Genomic DNA, 17,293 nt, shown 5'->3' on the forward strand with positions numbered 1-17,293 from the left:
AAAAGTTGGGTTAATATCTTCATCCTTCTTCTTGGAATCTACTCATTTGGTTACAGTTCTACTGTATTATACACAATTTCCATTTCATACAGTATCTTCTGATTTAACATGTCAAGCACTAACACAGGGTCAGTGTTTCCCCTGTCTGATGTGCCTGTAGGTTGAAGAAGGAAGGCCTGTGCTCGGCTCTCTGGGTAACTGATCTAGTCGAATCAATCATGTTGCAATGCCAAGTGGGGGAGGCTGAAATGCAATATGTCAAAATAATAAGCCCTGCAGTAACAATTTTCACAAATGCTCATAAGTTCTCATTCCCTTTTCTTCGGGCATGGAAAAAATCAACCAGCTTGCACAGATAGATGCACGCCTATTTCTTGTGTGCTCTCGTGCTACCATAATCCCCCCTACTTATCAAGCAAGGGGACAAATCAGAGGAGCATCAGCACCCCAGGCAATTTTTTGAATTGTGATCATCATCCCTTCTCTGATATGCCTGATGTATTCTTAGGTACCGCATTAGCTAGGGACTTCTAATCTGGTTTAATTCCCTATTCCTTCAACTAAAATTAGTGATAAATACAGATTTACAAAAGCATAATAAAAATATTCAAAGAACAAAAGAAAAAAATAGGTCATTTTAAGGGTGGGGTGTCACTGAATGAAAAAAGCTGGCCGTTGGTCAGACCTACTCTTGAGGGTGGGCAGATCAGGGGGGTTGAGGAAGACGAGTTCATAATAACGCTGGAGTGATGTGTACTACTCTTGGTGAGATGGAGTGATGTCATGCTATAGCACTCTGAAATTATGAAAGGATGAATTGAGGGAACTGCAATTTGTAGAGTACATGTGCTCTATTTTCCCGGCGGCTCTTAGTATAATTTGGATGTTCCAGAAAAGGGCATGATTGTTTATCACCTGCTCCCTTGAAAAAGATTCCAAAATTGGAGTCATATTTCTATATTGGCCTATTTGAGAAAAATGGTAGGTTGTCAAGGTAAGTTTCTTCTAAATATAAAATTTAATGAAATTCCAGGTTCTATCCAGATGTCTGCAAACCTAGGTTGGTATTTTAGTATGAAAGACATGTAAGTGCAAATGTGTGCCAAGTTCTCCCCAGAGCCCCCCAGCCAGGAGGTACAAATGAGTGTGTATTTATGTAAGTATTCAGATTTTGCTGGCATGGTGGCCGTCACCTGAAAAACTGGAAGACCTGAGCATTTTCCTCCCTGAATGTCTCTCTGCCTTTCCTGGCAGAGCAAGGGGGTGTCTTACATGTGCTGTGAATGAATGTACTGTGTTCTGGTGTAAGCTCCTTATTGCTGGCCACTGCACACAATATACTTCTTGGCCACCATGCCAGACCTCGTGCCCGGTGCTTTACACACATTACTTCATTTATGAATAAATGAATTCTCACAGCCACCTAATGGGGTAAACATTACTATTTCTGTTTTACAGTTGAAGAAACAGGCATTGAGATTACAGATTTACAGGGTTAATAAGTGGCAGTTGTCAGAATCACTCATTTATTGATTTAATGAATATTTTTAGGAGGGAATCAACTTGATGCCAGGCATGTTCAAGTGTTGGGCAAGCGCGGTGAGCAGCGCAGTTAGGGGTCCCCTGTTCCCAGGTTTGTAGCCCGTTGGAAGCTGGGCAGTGTGAAACAGAAGTGCAACTTCAGACTCTGATGAAGGGCTGGACGGTGGAAGTAAAGCAGGGTTATGTGAGAGAGAGTGACTGGTGAGTCCTTTGACTGCATTTTACAACAGTATCATTGGTCCGTGGATTGGGCATCTTTGGAGATGCCAGGGAAGCCGTTTTGGGAGGGAGCCTGTGAGCTGAGATCAGGGTGAGAAGAAGGAGCTAGCCACCTGAAGATCTTGAGAACAGGGTTAGAGGTCGCAGGAACAGCAATGTAAAGGTCCCCACAGAGAGAGGAGCCTGGCGTGTTTCAGGAACAGAAAGGTCTGTGTAGCCAGAAATCTGTTGCCTGCAGGAAGAAAATCAAAGAGAAGGCTGGAGGGGAAGCAGAGCCCAGGCCAGGGTGGGTCTTGTGTGCTGTAGTAACAGATTTTGATTTTATTCTTATAGTAATGAAAACCCACTGGAGGGTTTTAAGCAGGGGTGTGCTGTGATCTGATTGCACGTGTTCAGCCTTCCCTTCCACTGCTTTGTGGATTGTCAGGTACGGGGTAGGCAGGAGAGACATCACGGAGAACAGCCAGGATGCCTTCTAGTGATGCAGGGATGAGAGGATGGTGGCTTGGAGGTGAGGCAGTGGAGGGAGGACAAGGTGGACAGATTGGTGGAATATTTGAGGCAGGAATGACTGATGGAATGGAGTTATAGTCTAGAGAGAGAGGGGGCGCCTGGAAGAGTGAGGGTTCTGTTTCGGGAAGGGAGAGAACAGGTTCGGGTTGAGAATAACATCAGGAGTTCTGTTAGCACCTTAATTTGAGATACCCCGAGACTTCCCAGAGGAATAGTTGGGTAGGAAGTAGGACACTGGAGTCTCCACTGTAGGGAAGCATCAAGACAAGAACCTTAAATTGGGGATTTGTCATTGTAACATTTGGGACATTACCTAGGAAGGACGTGTAGATGGAGAACTGCGTTCTCTAGAGTGATGCTACTCAAAGGTGGTCTACAGCCTGGTGCCTGCCCACACCCTGTTACTGGCCCCCAGTGGGATAAAAACAGAATAGAGAGTAAATTTTTGGAACTTTAATAGCAACAAAGGTCTGGTTGGGGGCTTATAATTCTGTATGCCTCTTGCTTTCATTATTTTGTTCATCTGTTTTTATCACATTTTACAAAAGTGGCAGTCCTCAGTGGAAGTTAAAACAAAAAACACCTGGGCCTTCTCCCTTCTCCCCAGATAGTTGAGGGACATGGCTCTGAAGTCTGAGGAGAGAAGGAAGACAGAAACAAAGCTTAAGAATAAATGGCCAGTAAGGTAGAAGGAAAACTGATTTTCCTTTGATTTGAACCCAGGCTGCCTGTCTGCAAAGGGCAGGTGCTTCACTGCAATTTCATACTGTCTTCTTCCCTAGGCAGGGACCATAAGGAGGCCCATGATACGATACCAGTGGAGTGTGAGCCCATCAAGTAACTTCTGCTTCCATGTCCAAGTGATGTCTCTTGGTCTCCACATTGGTCTTTCTCCCCAACTTTTTTTTTCTTAAAGATTTTATTTATCTGATTTATTTATTTATTTAGTGAGTGCGTGAGTGAAGGAGAGAAAATCTCCAGCAGACTCCCCACTGAATGTGGAGCCCAATGTGGGGCTCAATCTCATCACCCTAAGATCATGACCTGAGCTGAAATCAAAAGTCAGATGCTCAACCGACTGAGCCACCTAGGTGTTCCCCCGCCAAGCCACCCAGGCACCTCCTTCTCCCCAACTTCTTGTCTCATTTTGTCACATGGGTCCCCAGAGAAACCCTATTTATACTTTAGGCTTTTTATATTTTATGAGTCCCTGAAGAAAGCAACTTTTTTCTTCTTTTACAGGAGCCCCTCTTTTCAGAGAGTGCAGACCTCATCAGCGTGGCAGAGCTGAGTAACAGGGCCATCTTCTCTCCATTCCCCAGGACTTGTCCTCTTTCTTGTATGTCAGCTCATGCACATGAGGTCCATGATAGGGGGCATGAGGCAGGGCAGCTGACACCCTCGCTCAGCCTGGCCTCATCTTTTACACGAACTGTAGGGTTTTTGTTTCCTAAGTGTATTACTGACTAATACAGTTACTAATACAGTTAACTCATAGTTTCAAAAAGGAAAAATTTGGCTTTTAGAGGTCTAAGAATTCCTCGTGCTTTGGAAAAAAAGAACAAAAAATAAAGAACAAAAAATGTGCTATTTTACCACTTGCAGTGATTTAAAATTGGGTTTAAGAACATTACTATTTCTCAGAAAGACCCAAGATGATTTTATTTAATTTATGCACGAAATCTGGCAGCGTATCTGAGTTTGGCAATTTGAGCCTAAGAAAGTACAAGTGGTTCTACTATTGACTTTTAGTTTCCCTGAGTTCTAAAAGATGATACCTTTAATAGCTGACTGAGTCACTTATTCTGAGAGTGCTTCCATACGGATGCCCAAGACATGTCCACGAGGTGAACGCTATTGAGTTTTCCTTACTCCAAGTCAACCCCAATGGAATATAAATCCTTCATTCTAGAAGCTATTATAAATCTTCATTTTTAGGCAAAATTACCTTGACGTTTCTTTTTCTAGTTGCTTTAATTGTATTTTAGTCACATTATTGCTATTACTTCTATCCTTACATATAATAATAGTAGTAAGAATAATTTAAAAAGTGTACTACTTCTTAGTAGACGCTGTACTGGCAACAATTACAAAAACTATGCTTAGCAGTTTGGCGCCTGCCTTTGGCTCAGGGCGTGATACCGGAGTCCCAGGATCAAGTCCCACATCAGTCTCCCTGCATGGAGCCTGCTTCTCCTCTGCCTGCATCTCTGCTTCTCTCTGTGTGTCTCTCATGAATAAATAAATAAAGTCTTAAAAAAAGAAAACTAATGTCAAACTGCACTTCAATTAAAAATAATAATTATGAAAACTAACATTTCTTTATTTACTTTTTTATTTTGAAAACTAACATTTACTGAGGTACTACATGCCAAACAAGATTTTACACAGATTAATTAATTGATAATCCTTGAGGCATGTCTTAGTCTGTTCAAGCTGCTGTAACAAAATACTACAGACAGGGCAGCTTAGAAACAACTGAAATCTGTTGCCCATAGTTCTGGAGGCTGGGAAGTCTAAGATCAGGATGCCAGCATAGTCATGTTTTGGTAAGGGGCCTCTTCCTGATTTATATAAGCCAGCACCCTCTCAAGGTGGAAAGGAGTGTTTTGTGGCCTCTTTTATAAGGGCACTAATCTCTTTGTGAGGACTCCACCCTCTTGACGTAATCAGCTCTCAAAAGCTCCACCTATTAACTTCATTACCTTTGGGGGTTAGGATTTTAACATATGACTTTGGAGATGAGCATTCCTACTGTGCAAAGTAGATGATATTATGACCCAGTCTGAATATTAGTTCAGATGAGGAAACTGAGGCACAGCAAAGTTAAGTAACTGGCTAAAAGAGTCAGGAGGAGGGTTTTTTCCATCTTCACTTTGATGGTCTGGATGTTCTGCTTGAGGAAGTAGGTCATATGTAGTAGAGTGCAATGATTGCTTTTTTGTTGTTTTGTTTTGCTTGTTAATGGTTAGAAATAAATAATACAGTGATGGGATACAAAGATAAATTGTACCTCTCCACATTTTTTTGTGAAACCCAGTTGTGCTTTTGGCAGTTGTTAATCATTAGAAATACTTAGACCTTTTGCAATTAACTAACTGATCTGATAAGGTTTAAAATAAACACATCAAATAAGAATATTCAAGGACTTTTGAAGAATACTTAGAGCATTTGCTTTATAATGCAAAATGTAAAAATTGAGTACTTTCTTGTCTTAGAGCATTCATATTTCATAGGAAGGAAATCAGCTCGGGATAAGCTAACTTTCTACCCAAACCTACAAGACTGATGGGTAGAAGCAATCTGCTTTATCCTAATTGTAACCCTGACCATCCTTATTAAATATGGAAAGTCCACAAGTTATGAATAGGTTGTGCTTCAAGTGTTTGGCAACAAGGTAATTTTTCTGTGTTTATGTTTTGTACATATGTTTGTATGTTTTCCATACATAATTTTCCATGTCTATAAAAACCTCCACAGGATTCTTTTCATGACTACATAGTATTGCAGTGCATGAATGTACCACAATTTGAAGACATATTGCCAGCTTGTTTTCCTGAAAGGCTGTATTGTTTTAGACATCCATTAACAGTATATAATAGAGCCCTCACAGTCTCTGGATTTTTAATTTACAATAATCTTTGTCAGTTACTTGTGGGGAACAGAAAGAATCTCATTTGAACTTATATGATTTTGACGAGGAAGAATTTTGACCTTCTCCCATATACTTCATTTTGTGAATTGTCTGATCCTCTCTTTTTTTTTTTTATGGTGGGGGATTTGCAGAGGATGAGGGTGGACACTGGAGGATGTCCCTCGATCTCTCTTCATAAAGAAGAGATATTAGCCATTTAAATTAACCATTTTTTTTCTGATATATGTTGTGCACATATCTTCTCAGTTATTGGCAGGACTTTTGATTTGAAATCTAGGGCTCTTTCATGATTTTAAAGAATTCATATTAAGATTAAGCCTACCAAGCTGTTTGTCTCACAGAATTCTTTAGGATGACTTGAAAGGAGCAAACCATTATTGTTAAATGGTTTCCAAGATGCTGAGATGGCATCTTCCCTGGTTTGTTGTCTGCATGTCACCTCAGAAAGCAGAACTTTTTCTTATTTCAGAAGTCTGTTTCCATATCAGCTCTGTCCAAAAGACTATCCGTTTGTAATTGGTATAGTACTGATTTTCTTGTATGTTTAAAGTTGAAGCTATAGTCACTTCCTTTCTGTACCCACAATTTTCCATCTTAACAAGTCCCCTAGGAGGATGTGCAGGAGTTGAGATTTAATCGTGCCTGGGTAGATTTCCTCCTGGGTAGAATAAGAAAGACTTCAAGGGGAAGTGATGGAAGTCCCCGAGGATTACTTATTTCTACACAGTCCCAAGCAAAGCAACAACACATTTCACTAAGAGAATGTAGGGAGGAGGTAAAGCTCCTGCTAAAATCTGTGACTGTCCATTTGTATTAACATCCCTGCTTTTCTTATATGCAGTATAAACTACATGGATGAAAACCTGAAAATATCTATTCTTAAAATAATTCTTACTAATAACTAATAAAATGGGTATTTTTAAAAATTTGAGGCACATACTAGGATTTACCAGGTTTGGTTAAGAATCATGTAAATGTGGGTGGCTCAGTTGGTTAAGCATCTGCCTTCAGCTCAAGTCATGATCCCAGGGTCCTGGGATTGAGTCTCACATGAGACTCCCTGCTTGGGGGGTGGGAGCCTGCTTCTCCCTCTCCCTCTGCCCCCTGCCCCAGCTTGTGTTCTCTCTCTCTCTCTCTCTCTCAAATAAATAAATAAAATCTTAAAAGAATCATGTAAATGTGTATTAGACTATGACATTGTAAGGGATTCTCCATTTATTGCCTGGAAACACTATTAAATCATTTTGGTGACAATTCTTTCTGTGTGTGCTATAATTGCACATTGTATGCTCAGATTAAAACTTTAAAACATGGGTGCTACCAGGTTTGTTGTTATTTTAAAAATAGCTGTCCTTATTCTAGCTGAAAATAGGGAGTCGATCCATTACACTCAAGGCCAGTGCATGTACTGCTACTTTTTACTTTCTTTTTTACCAATAGAAGTATGCCTTACCAAGAAAATATCTTGGTTGAACTTCCTTTGAGCCTGTTAGCCTCTATTATTTCTTTTCTAGTGTTAAAGCAAGGACCTAACATTGCCTGAATGCCAGCCGAGTTGGCATTTGACCATCTGCACTGAAGTGGGAAATTGCCATATCCAGTGGATTCATGTTTTTGATGGCAAAATGTCTTCACTGCCATTTGTTATGCAGATCATTTTCCCCCTTGATTCTGTGATTTAAGAATCAAGAAATTATTATAAAGGCAATGTATGTGTAAGGTAAAAAGAAAAAAAAAACACAAGCAGTACTAAGTGGTATTAAGTAAAAATTAAAAATATCCCAACCCAATTGCTCTACGCATTGGAATTAACTATTTTAAAAGCTGTTGTTCTGGAGGAAAACACCTAAAAACTATGTTCTTTTTTTTCATTCCTTAACTTTAGACTCCTCACTAAGAAAGATGTAGTATACTTTTTGTACTTCTACCTCTCTTTGCCCAACTTCTTCTGTCATCTAAACTCTATGGACTCACTAGGATGTAAGTGGAAGAACTAGTGTTTCTGTACAACTCAAAACTTTTTCACTCCAATTCCTGAACTCCATCAGCTCTATCACTATTTTTACATAATCAAAAATTGACATTTACATTCTGATGTTATTAAACTTACCCTGTATTGTCTAAGGTTTATTCAATACATTGAAACCTAGGGAAGGAAATGCAACTCCATGTAACTAGTTCTGTGCTTCCTAAAGCATCTTCAAAGCATTAAGATTGAATGGATTTCCTTTTTTTATATTCCACAATTACTCAAAATGACATTACTTATTGGTTTTTAATTGATTCCTATCCACATAATTTTAATTGGTTTCTATTCACATAATAGCACCTTCTCTGCCTGTTCTGAAGGTTTCAAGTGTCTTTCTTATTTATTTATTCATTCATTCATTCATTCATTCCTTTAGCACGAGCTGGGGGAGAGGGCAGAGGGAGAGAGAGAGAATCCCAGGCAGACTCCCCACTAGACATGGAGCCCCATGTGGGGTTTGACCCTGGGACCGTGAGATCATAACCTGAGCCAAGATCAAGAGCAAGACACTTAACCAACTGAGCCACCCAGGCTCCCTAAGTACCTTTCTTTTTTGTGATTAGAGAAGACATGTTATGTTTTCCCAACATCACTAAGATTTAGCTTCTTGATCCTATTTTGCTTACTATGCTTTAGTTTCTATTTCTTATGGAGCCAACTAGAAGTTTATTCATGAAATTGTTGTTGTTTCTTTTTTCCTCTTCAGTTTTGAGATAAAACCCAGCCATTTGTGTTAAGTCACCAAAAGCTATTGGCTATCTCTGGAACTCTGTTTCAGTGCAGTCTCTGCATTTTTCCTTTTTAAACCAAGAGAGTAAAAGGATTTTGTAATTATTCTTTCTCTTTAATTGAATGTCTGGAGGGGATAAAGTGCTGCATTAGATTTTGTCCACATTTGCACATTATTCTGTGGATATCCTATTTGGCTTTAAACAAATGATTTTGTTTCTCCAGATGCCTCAAATTTCTCCCATCTCTGGTCCGGAAAGCATAATGCTTCTTAAAAAAATTTCTTATTGTGATATAATTCACATATCATAAAATTCACCCTCTTGAAGTGTACAGTTTAGTTATTTTTAGTAAAGTCACAAGATTATGCAACTTAACCTGTTTTTGGTAAAATATCCAATTTTACCAAATTTGGTTTGGTTTACCAATTTTGGTTTAATATCCACAAAAGTGGATAAAGTAGTAGTGTGAACATGTATCCATTATCTAGGATGAACAACCATAATGGTGCCTTTTTTTATGAGAACAGTTCTGAGGCTGAACAACTCTTGAGGGAACATTAGCTTTTGAGAAGTGCATTTCCTTTAAAAATGCAAAGTATTTTATCATGTGGATATGCAAGTGTGAAATCATTCTGTTCTTGGCCACTGTCTCCTAAGACTATAATCATTCAGATCTGTTTGTGTGTTCTCTGCATTGTGTGGCAACAAGTTTAGAGATTTTCTTACTGAGTGGCTTTGAACTCTATTTTTTGTGTCTTTAGCACTTCATCTTCAAATGTGAGATAAAATTCTTGGAAAAATTCTTAAGTGATATTTGTATGTGTTGTTCATGCAAGAGTAGGATCTTCTTTCATTTAGGAGAAGGATTCAGCAGGATATGAACAGGCCCTTTACAGGATTAGGATTTGGAGTCCGGGAGATAGCAAGGTTCAGGTTAGGAGGGGTTTGGATTTAGAACCGCTATTGCATTGAAACCAAGGAGTCAGGAAGCACTGGGGATGATGCAAGGTCTCAAAGATGAAGGTAGATTAACACCTCGAGTTCAAGAGGTCAGATTTGAAAAAGTGGCTCCCCCAAACTAATTAAGGACTATCCAAGTTTGGCTCCATGTTATTTCCTATAGATGGTAGCTGCCACTGTCCCACAGATGGATCCAGGATGTGCCAGTGTTTTTCTGGAGTTACTAGATGTTGAGCAACATGCAATTTGAAACTAATTTTAAATACATATACTTTAAGCATCACTGCATTAAATTGGCTTTTTAAAAACACAAACTGGTGAAGTAATTTTTGTAGCTACATGTTGGTCACTAGATTTAAGGGCATTTTCTATTTTTGGTAGACCACTCTGTCCAGTGTATTGCTAATCTCACTCTGTCCCTGAATTCATGTTTAGATAGCTGTCCCTGGATGTACCATTTATATATTTCCCAGCACAAATCTCCTTTATTACTTATAAAAAATGGTTAATGAATACATGTAATTGTCAGTATTATTGCTTTTTAGGCAGGGAGTAAAATGACACCTTAGGGTTGTTGTTTTTTTTAATGTACAAGCCAGTCAGCCAACATATTCATCTAATCCTTTGTCTCTGTTTGGCTTGGCTTGATCATCAAACCCCAAAGGGCAATGAGGATTAAATCACTATGGCCTAGTCATTACATTCTTATTTATGAGGTCTTTGCTTAATGCAAGTGGTATCTTTGTTTTAGCTCACATTGTAGGGCCAGGCTATTCTTCACAGATGACAGATAGTATAATAGTGGACTTAAGAACCAGTGTCTTCTGGCTCCTGGGGGTCACCTTAGCCTTAGAGAGAAATGGTTGTAGAAAAACAACCTGTCAGAATCTCTTTTGCAGAAACTCTCGCTCTCCTTGTGGGTGCATTATGTAAAAACATTCCTTTGCCAGCAAGTGTAGATGACACATTCCTCCACAAATGGTGAGGCAGGGAGATCTGTGGCCCTCTGTTGGTAAGGGATGTGTGGTTTGATATTTTGAGAGTAATTTAGAGATTTGTGATTACCCATCCACATTCCTTCACCTAGTCTCCTTAGTGACAGAGGCACATGTCCTATGTTGTAATATTTGACTATTGGATTCTTGCTTCAGCTTTGCAAGTACAACTTTGACTTGACCACACAGCAGTTTTACTAGAATATTTTTTGTTAGAAGACCAATTACTGCATTTATTAATATAAAACTCTAAGTAAAAAAATAAAAGGAATTTCAGTTGGCTGGAACATATTGAAAATGAAAATATTTATATCTGTATCCAAAGGAAATTAAAGACAGTACTTTATTGGCTCTACAGATAACAAAATAAATACTCTTGGATACCTGGGAAAATCATGACTATTCAGGCTAAAACCGTTCAGTATTACTCTACGGAGCCTGCTTTTCTCCCTTCGTGCCATTTCCTCTACCTGGAACATATTATATACAAGAAGTAACTGGGTGCCTGAACAAGCGTATTAGATTTCAAACTTCTTGAGGCCAGGGACTCAAGGATTGATGTTATCTTTGTAAACCTTTGCAGTTTACAATTGTATAAAAATTCCAAAGTTGTACTTGCTAACTTGCCACATTTTATGCAGTCCTGTGAACTGCTTTAAATCCCTTCCAGAACCCGTTTACATAGCATGTCCTCATTTAAAAACTATTCCTGGTAAGAACTTTCTTAACTTCCTGAGTATATTTACTTTAATTATTAGATATTTATTAAGTTTTTGCTAGATGAAAGGCATACTAAAGAGACCTTAGCCTCAGGAAACCGCATTTAGTTATAAAGAGAAGACTTAACCTTTTAGAAAAATTTAGTAATCCACATGTCATGACCTGCTGAGGATTTGATGCCATGGTAAGTCGAGTCATGGACAGGAAAGCAACATAACTCTATTATGTGCCCACTGGTCAGGGAAGGCTTCCTCCCACAGGGAATTGAGCTGGGTCTCATTGGGTTGGAAGGATTTGGAAGATACATATGTGTGCAGGGCCTTCCAGAGAAGGAAGATGAAGAGAGCAAAATGTGGTAGTTGGGGAGAGTAGAGAATGTGTTTGGGAGAAACTGAAGACCAGTTTGACCAGAATGGAGACTTGTGGAGAGTGAACTAGTTTAGAAGGTTGAAAAAGTGAGGTAGGAGCCTATTACAGAGGTCCATGAGTGTAAGATTATGCAGTTTGGACTTTGCTGTGTAGACAAAAAAACATTTGAAAGGTTTTTGAATGAGAGACTGATAATCTAAGTAGTATTTTAGGAAGATTTGGTGGGGAGCCAGCTACAGGACAAATTAAATTAGGTGGTGGGGGGCCTGGGGCAGGAAGAGGTGGGAAGACCAGTTAGAGTTACTGCATCCTCCTATTAAAGTCCCAAGGTCCTGAAATAGGGAGTTGGTGGCGAAAAATACAAAGGAGGAATGAGATGCCAAAACCATTTTACTAGGACATGAAAGCAGCAGGAGTGTGTTCCTGATACAGGTGATATTTGGCAGAAGTACCTGGTCTCCTACTTACTGGTAGCAAATGAGTCCTTTATCTAATTATAAGGAGACTGAATCTGGGTGTTGTAAATCAATTTTCTCCTGCACCACTTGTGTTCCTTGGGACCTGAAGAAAATGGGGTGTGATGTCTCTAAGGATTTATCTCAGCAGGTTCCAGTTGAGTACATAAATAAATAACTTCAGCCCAGCATGCTACAAGAAGGCTGACTTTTAAATTGTTCAGCGTGGCTGATTAAATTAATTCCAGAGACTAAACTTTAGATCTTCAAAGAGCATGTTTTCGCTTGGGGTACAGCATTGCAGTGGCTGTATTACCTATGATCAAGACACATGAGCAATGGGTTACAATATTTTTGTCCTAAAGGGCAATTTGTTTGACCTGCTTTGCATTGTCAGACAATTCAGAATCCTTCTTAAAGGATTCAGAAGAAGTTGCAGTTTTCCTTGCAGTTCTTTAGAACGCTCCTTCCTTGCTTCTCCACCCTAGCTCCACACCTATCTACCTCACCCTGTGCCTGGCAGCCCACCAGATCTTCCTAAAATACCACTGAGATTGTGTCCCTCTCTGGCTCAAAAACCTAAATGGTTTTGTTTGCACTGCAGAGTCTAAACTCTGTAACCTCACACACGTGGCCCTCTGCAAAATGATCCTAATACACTTTTAGGATTTATAATATGGGATCAATAATTCTAGCATATTCTTAATCATTATATTCGTACTAAATGAACACAATAATATAGACTAGAGAATCCAAACATTAAACTAGATTTATATCATCTGAAGTTCAATTGGAGCCCTAGACAGTATAAAGATTTTACGTCCATATTTTTGAGTTTGAGATTTTTTAGTTTTTTGGTTAAGTATTTGTTACAAATATTTCGATATATTAAGGTAATTAACATAGTTGTCTTTTTCAGCGACTGTAACTTCTTAAAAAATCAACCCATTAATAGGTTGCTTTTTTCTAAAAGTGATTTAGAGTAGCTTAATGATATATATGAAATATAACCGAATTGCATAATGTAAAGTAGATGAGCAAGAAGAAAACGTAGGCGTAAATCTTCATGACTTTAGATTGGGTAACAATTTTTTGTTATTTTATTTTGTTTTGTTTTATTTAAAGATTTTATTTATTTATTTATGAGAGACACAGAGAGAGAGAGAAAGGCAGAGACATAGGCAGAAGGAGAAGCAGGCCCCATGCAGGAAGTCCGATATGGGATTCGATCCTGGGATCATGCCCTGAGCCAAAGGCAGACGCTCAACTGCTGAGCCACCCAGGTATCCCAGGTAACAATTTTTTAGATATGATGCCAAAAGCACAAGCATCCAAGGAAAAATAAATAAAATGGGCTTCATCCAAATTAGATTTTTTTATGTTTCCAAAGGATATTACCAAGAAAGTGAAAATACAACTCGCAAAGGAGGAGAAGTATATGCAAATCATATCTTTTTTTTCTTTAAGATTTTATTTATTTACTTGAGAGATAGGGTGAAAGAGAGAGAGAAAGAGCACATAAGCAGCAGGAAGGAGTAGCAGGAGACACAGACTCCCCACTGAACAAGGAGCCCAACATGGGACTCAGGACCATAATTTGAGCCACAGGTAGATGCTTAACCTACTGAGCCACCCCGGCACCCCAGCCACCCCTGCAAATTGTATATCTGATAAGGGCCAATCAGAATATATAAAGAGCCCTCACAACTCAACCAAAAAAACACAAGTAACCTAATTTTAATATGTACAAAGGGTTTGAATAGGCCTTTCTCTGAAGGAGATACACAAATGGCCAATAAATGCATGAAAAGGTGCTCAGATCATTAGTCTTCAGGGAAGTGCAAATCAAAACAAGATACTACTTCATACCCACTAGGATGGCTATAATAGAAAACATAGAAAAGTGTCAGTGAAGATAAGGAAAAATTGGTACCCTAATACACTACTAGCAGAAATGTACTAGCAGCCACTTTGGAGAACAGTTTGGCAGTTTCTCAAAAAAGTTAAATACAGAATTACTGTATGACCCCAGCAATTCTACTAAGCTATATCACTGAGAGGACTGAAAATGTATATCCACACAAAAACCTGCACGTGAATGTGTATAACAGCATTATCACAATAGCCAAAAAATGCAAACTCAAGTATACATCAACCGATGGCAGATAAAGAAAATATAGTATATCCATACCATGGGATATTTTTTAACTATAAAAAGAATAAAGTACTGATACATGCTACAGCATGGATAAATCTTGAAAACATGCCAAGTGAAAGAAATCGAACATAAAAGGTCACAAATTGTGTGATTCCATTTATATGAAATATTCAAAAAAAGTAAATTCATAGAGACAGACTGCAGATGAGTAATTGCCAGGGACTGGGGAGAGGGAGAAATGGGGTAGGATTGCTAATAGATACTGGGGTGATTTTTGGATGATAAAAATGTTCTGGAATTAAATGATGGTTGTACAGTTTTTTGAATATGCTAAAAACCACTGACCTTTACATTTTAAAAGAGTGAATTATGTACGGTGTATGTATTACATCTCAAAAACAAAGTAGATGAGAGTATTGAAATAAGCATATAGATAGATATAAATTGGATCTGGGAATAAAACTGGTATTATCCTGTAAAGGTCCATGTACTTGCTATTGGTCAGCTATGAGCTTAGCTCTAATTTGTGTGAATTATGGATCAGTTACATAATCCATAGTGTCATTAGTCCAGTGGCTCAGGGTTTTATCACGGTGACCAATCAGCCGTTTCACTCTAGCTGGAATTTGTACTTCACTAGAGGAAACAGCACTCCAGCTATTTATATTCCATATTTTTTCTTCAAGGAATACATTTTTTTGTTTACATGTTATTTTAGAAAAGAAACATAACCCAGCAGTATGAATAGCAAAGCAGTTTTTGAATGAAGAATGAAAAGCCACTGAATTAGGCTGATTTGTTTGTATGAAAGTTTACCAACATAATAATACCTCTGTTCTCAAAATGTTTATATTCTAGTGAAGTGGCTGAAAGAGAGGAAACTGTTACTTTTTAATTGGCTGATAGTTTTACACAATAATTGTGCTGAACGAGACAAGTCGCATGGTTTTTAAGGAGCACAAAACAAAACCATCAGAAAGGAGTTTTGCATAGCAAACTTCTGTTCCATCAAATGTTGTCTTTTCCCTCTTTCCAACAACTCTGTAGTATGGTCTCATTTTCTCAGGGCTGGGTTTAAGAAACACCCTAGACTGATATTCAGACTCCATTCCTTAGGCATGCCACATGGTTTCCTATGCTCTATGTCCTGAGTGAAGCTATGGACATTCTCGGTCAGAGGACTTAAAACCTCATTCAGCAGTTTCTCTTGCAATTAGGGAATCCGATTCTGCAGACTACTTCAAGATTTGCACCTTTGCACCGTTTTTATACCCTAGGTAAGTAATTCTGGCCACCAGAGCCCAGAAGTTCTTACTCTTTGTGAAAAGGATCCTCCTTTCCCTAAGGCCTTGATACCACCCCAGCGTTTGATGGGGTGGTCAGCTTTGGGACCAGGGTTGTGATCTATGTCGAACAGAAAGCCCCTGCATATTTCAGAGCTCCAGGTATACCCATGTCTTGAAACCTTTGGAGGCCGACAGTGAGTTCCCTGAGGGGAGCCCTGTCCTTGGAGGCACCCTGAGTTCTAGACTCTGCCCCTTGCTAGCTCCAAGAACTTAGTCAAGTACTTTCCCTAAGCCTCAGTATCCTCACTGGCAACATAAGGTAATAAGAGCATTTGAGTGAAGTGATGAGTAAAGTGAATTAAACATGAAAGGTGGTGAGCACAGTGCCCGGCACACGTTACACAGAGTGAATGATGCTGTTTCAGGACCTAGAACCAGAGTTTGCAGATGCTCAGTAAATAATCGTGAATGAATGAATGTAGGTGTGAGTGGAAGGAGTTCCAACTACCAGTTGGGAAACATGAACACTTTAAAAATAGAAAGTATTTGGAAAAGACAGAAAAGAGAAAAAACATAATATACACACTGATAGAACTATAGAGGTTAATTATTTTTTTAAGAGGTTAATTATTTTTTGATAGTTAGAACTATAAAACTTTACTATACTTTTTCAGATATGTAAAGAAATAAAATTTCACAAATAGTTGAATTCCCCTATGCACCCCCCATCTCTTTAATCCCCTCTCCCTAGAGATGATTGCAATCATGAGTGTGTTATTATTGCCACCACACTTTTAGAGTATTCCTGCATATGTATGTAAATGAACAACATACAGCACCGCTTCTCATGTTTCACCCTTTATATAAAAGCATTATGTACTATTCTGTAGCTTGCTTTTTTTTTTCTTACTATTTGTCTTTGAAATTAATTCATGTTGATACAGGTTGCTATAGTTCTTTTTATTTATTTATTTTTTACTGCTTTATAGTATTTTATGACTATCAATTTATAAATCCATTCTTGGTGTTGATGGATATTTTAGGTTTCCCTTCTTCCCGATTTCTTGCTATTATAACATTGCAATAAACATTTTCATATGTGTCCTCCTGATGCAGGGTGCTATACAGAAGATGAACTCCCAGGGCTTTGGGTTTGTGTTTCTTCAATTTTAATATATATTAAAGATTTGTTCTCCTTAGTGCTTTCCTGGGTTTATATTACCACCATCGTAAGAGCGTTCCCATTTCTTCACAAATTTGCCAACATTTGTCACTGTCAGGTTTGAGTATGAAATAATTCATGTTAGTTTTAACTTGTATTTTTGGTTTTTGATGAATATGAATACTTTTCATACATTTATATAAGATTATTGGTTTTTCCCTCAATTGTGAATTGCTTGTGAATATATTTATCTTTCTAGTGACTTTCTATGTATTATTATTATTAATTTATATATTGTTTATAAATTCTGGGTACTAATCTCTATCATATTTTTACAAATCTCTGAAATTTTTTTTGTTTGTTTATAGTGGCTGTCTTTGAGCAGAAATTTTAAATTTCAATGTTTTTTAAAACGTTTCCTTTATGATTTGTGCTCTTGAACCCCTGCTTAAGAAATTCTTTCTTACCCTGTGCTCATTGAAACTCTATTCTCTTCTAA

The 17,293-nt window shown here is 38.3% G+C and overlaps 1 protein-coding gene across 3 annotated transcripts in view; it reads left to right on the forward strand.

The window, feature by feature from the left end:
* ABLIM1 (actin binding LIM protein 1) overlaps positions 1-17,293 on the forward strand; it is a 292,836-nt gene that overhangs the window by 22,432 nt on the left and 253,111 nt on the right. The window contains exon 1 of one of the 3 annotated variants that reach the window (XM_041745626.1): positions 1,574-1,743. The exons of the other annotated variants lie outside the window; for them this stretch is intronic. The gene's annotated coding sequence lies outside the window, so the exon portion shown is untranslated. Of the gene's footprint in view, positions 1-1,573; positions 1,744-17,293 lie in introns of those variants that run through there. 3 annotated transcript variants of the gene reach the window in all.

The sequence above is a fragment of the Vulpes lagopus genome, chromosome 2 (genome assembly GCF_018345385.1).
Source record: "Vulpes lagopus strain Blue_001 chromosome 2, ASM1834538v1, whole genome shotgun sequence".
NCBI lineage: Eukaryota > Metazoa > Chordata > Mammalia > Carnivora > Canidae > Vulpes > Vulpes lagopus.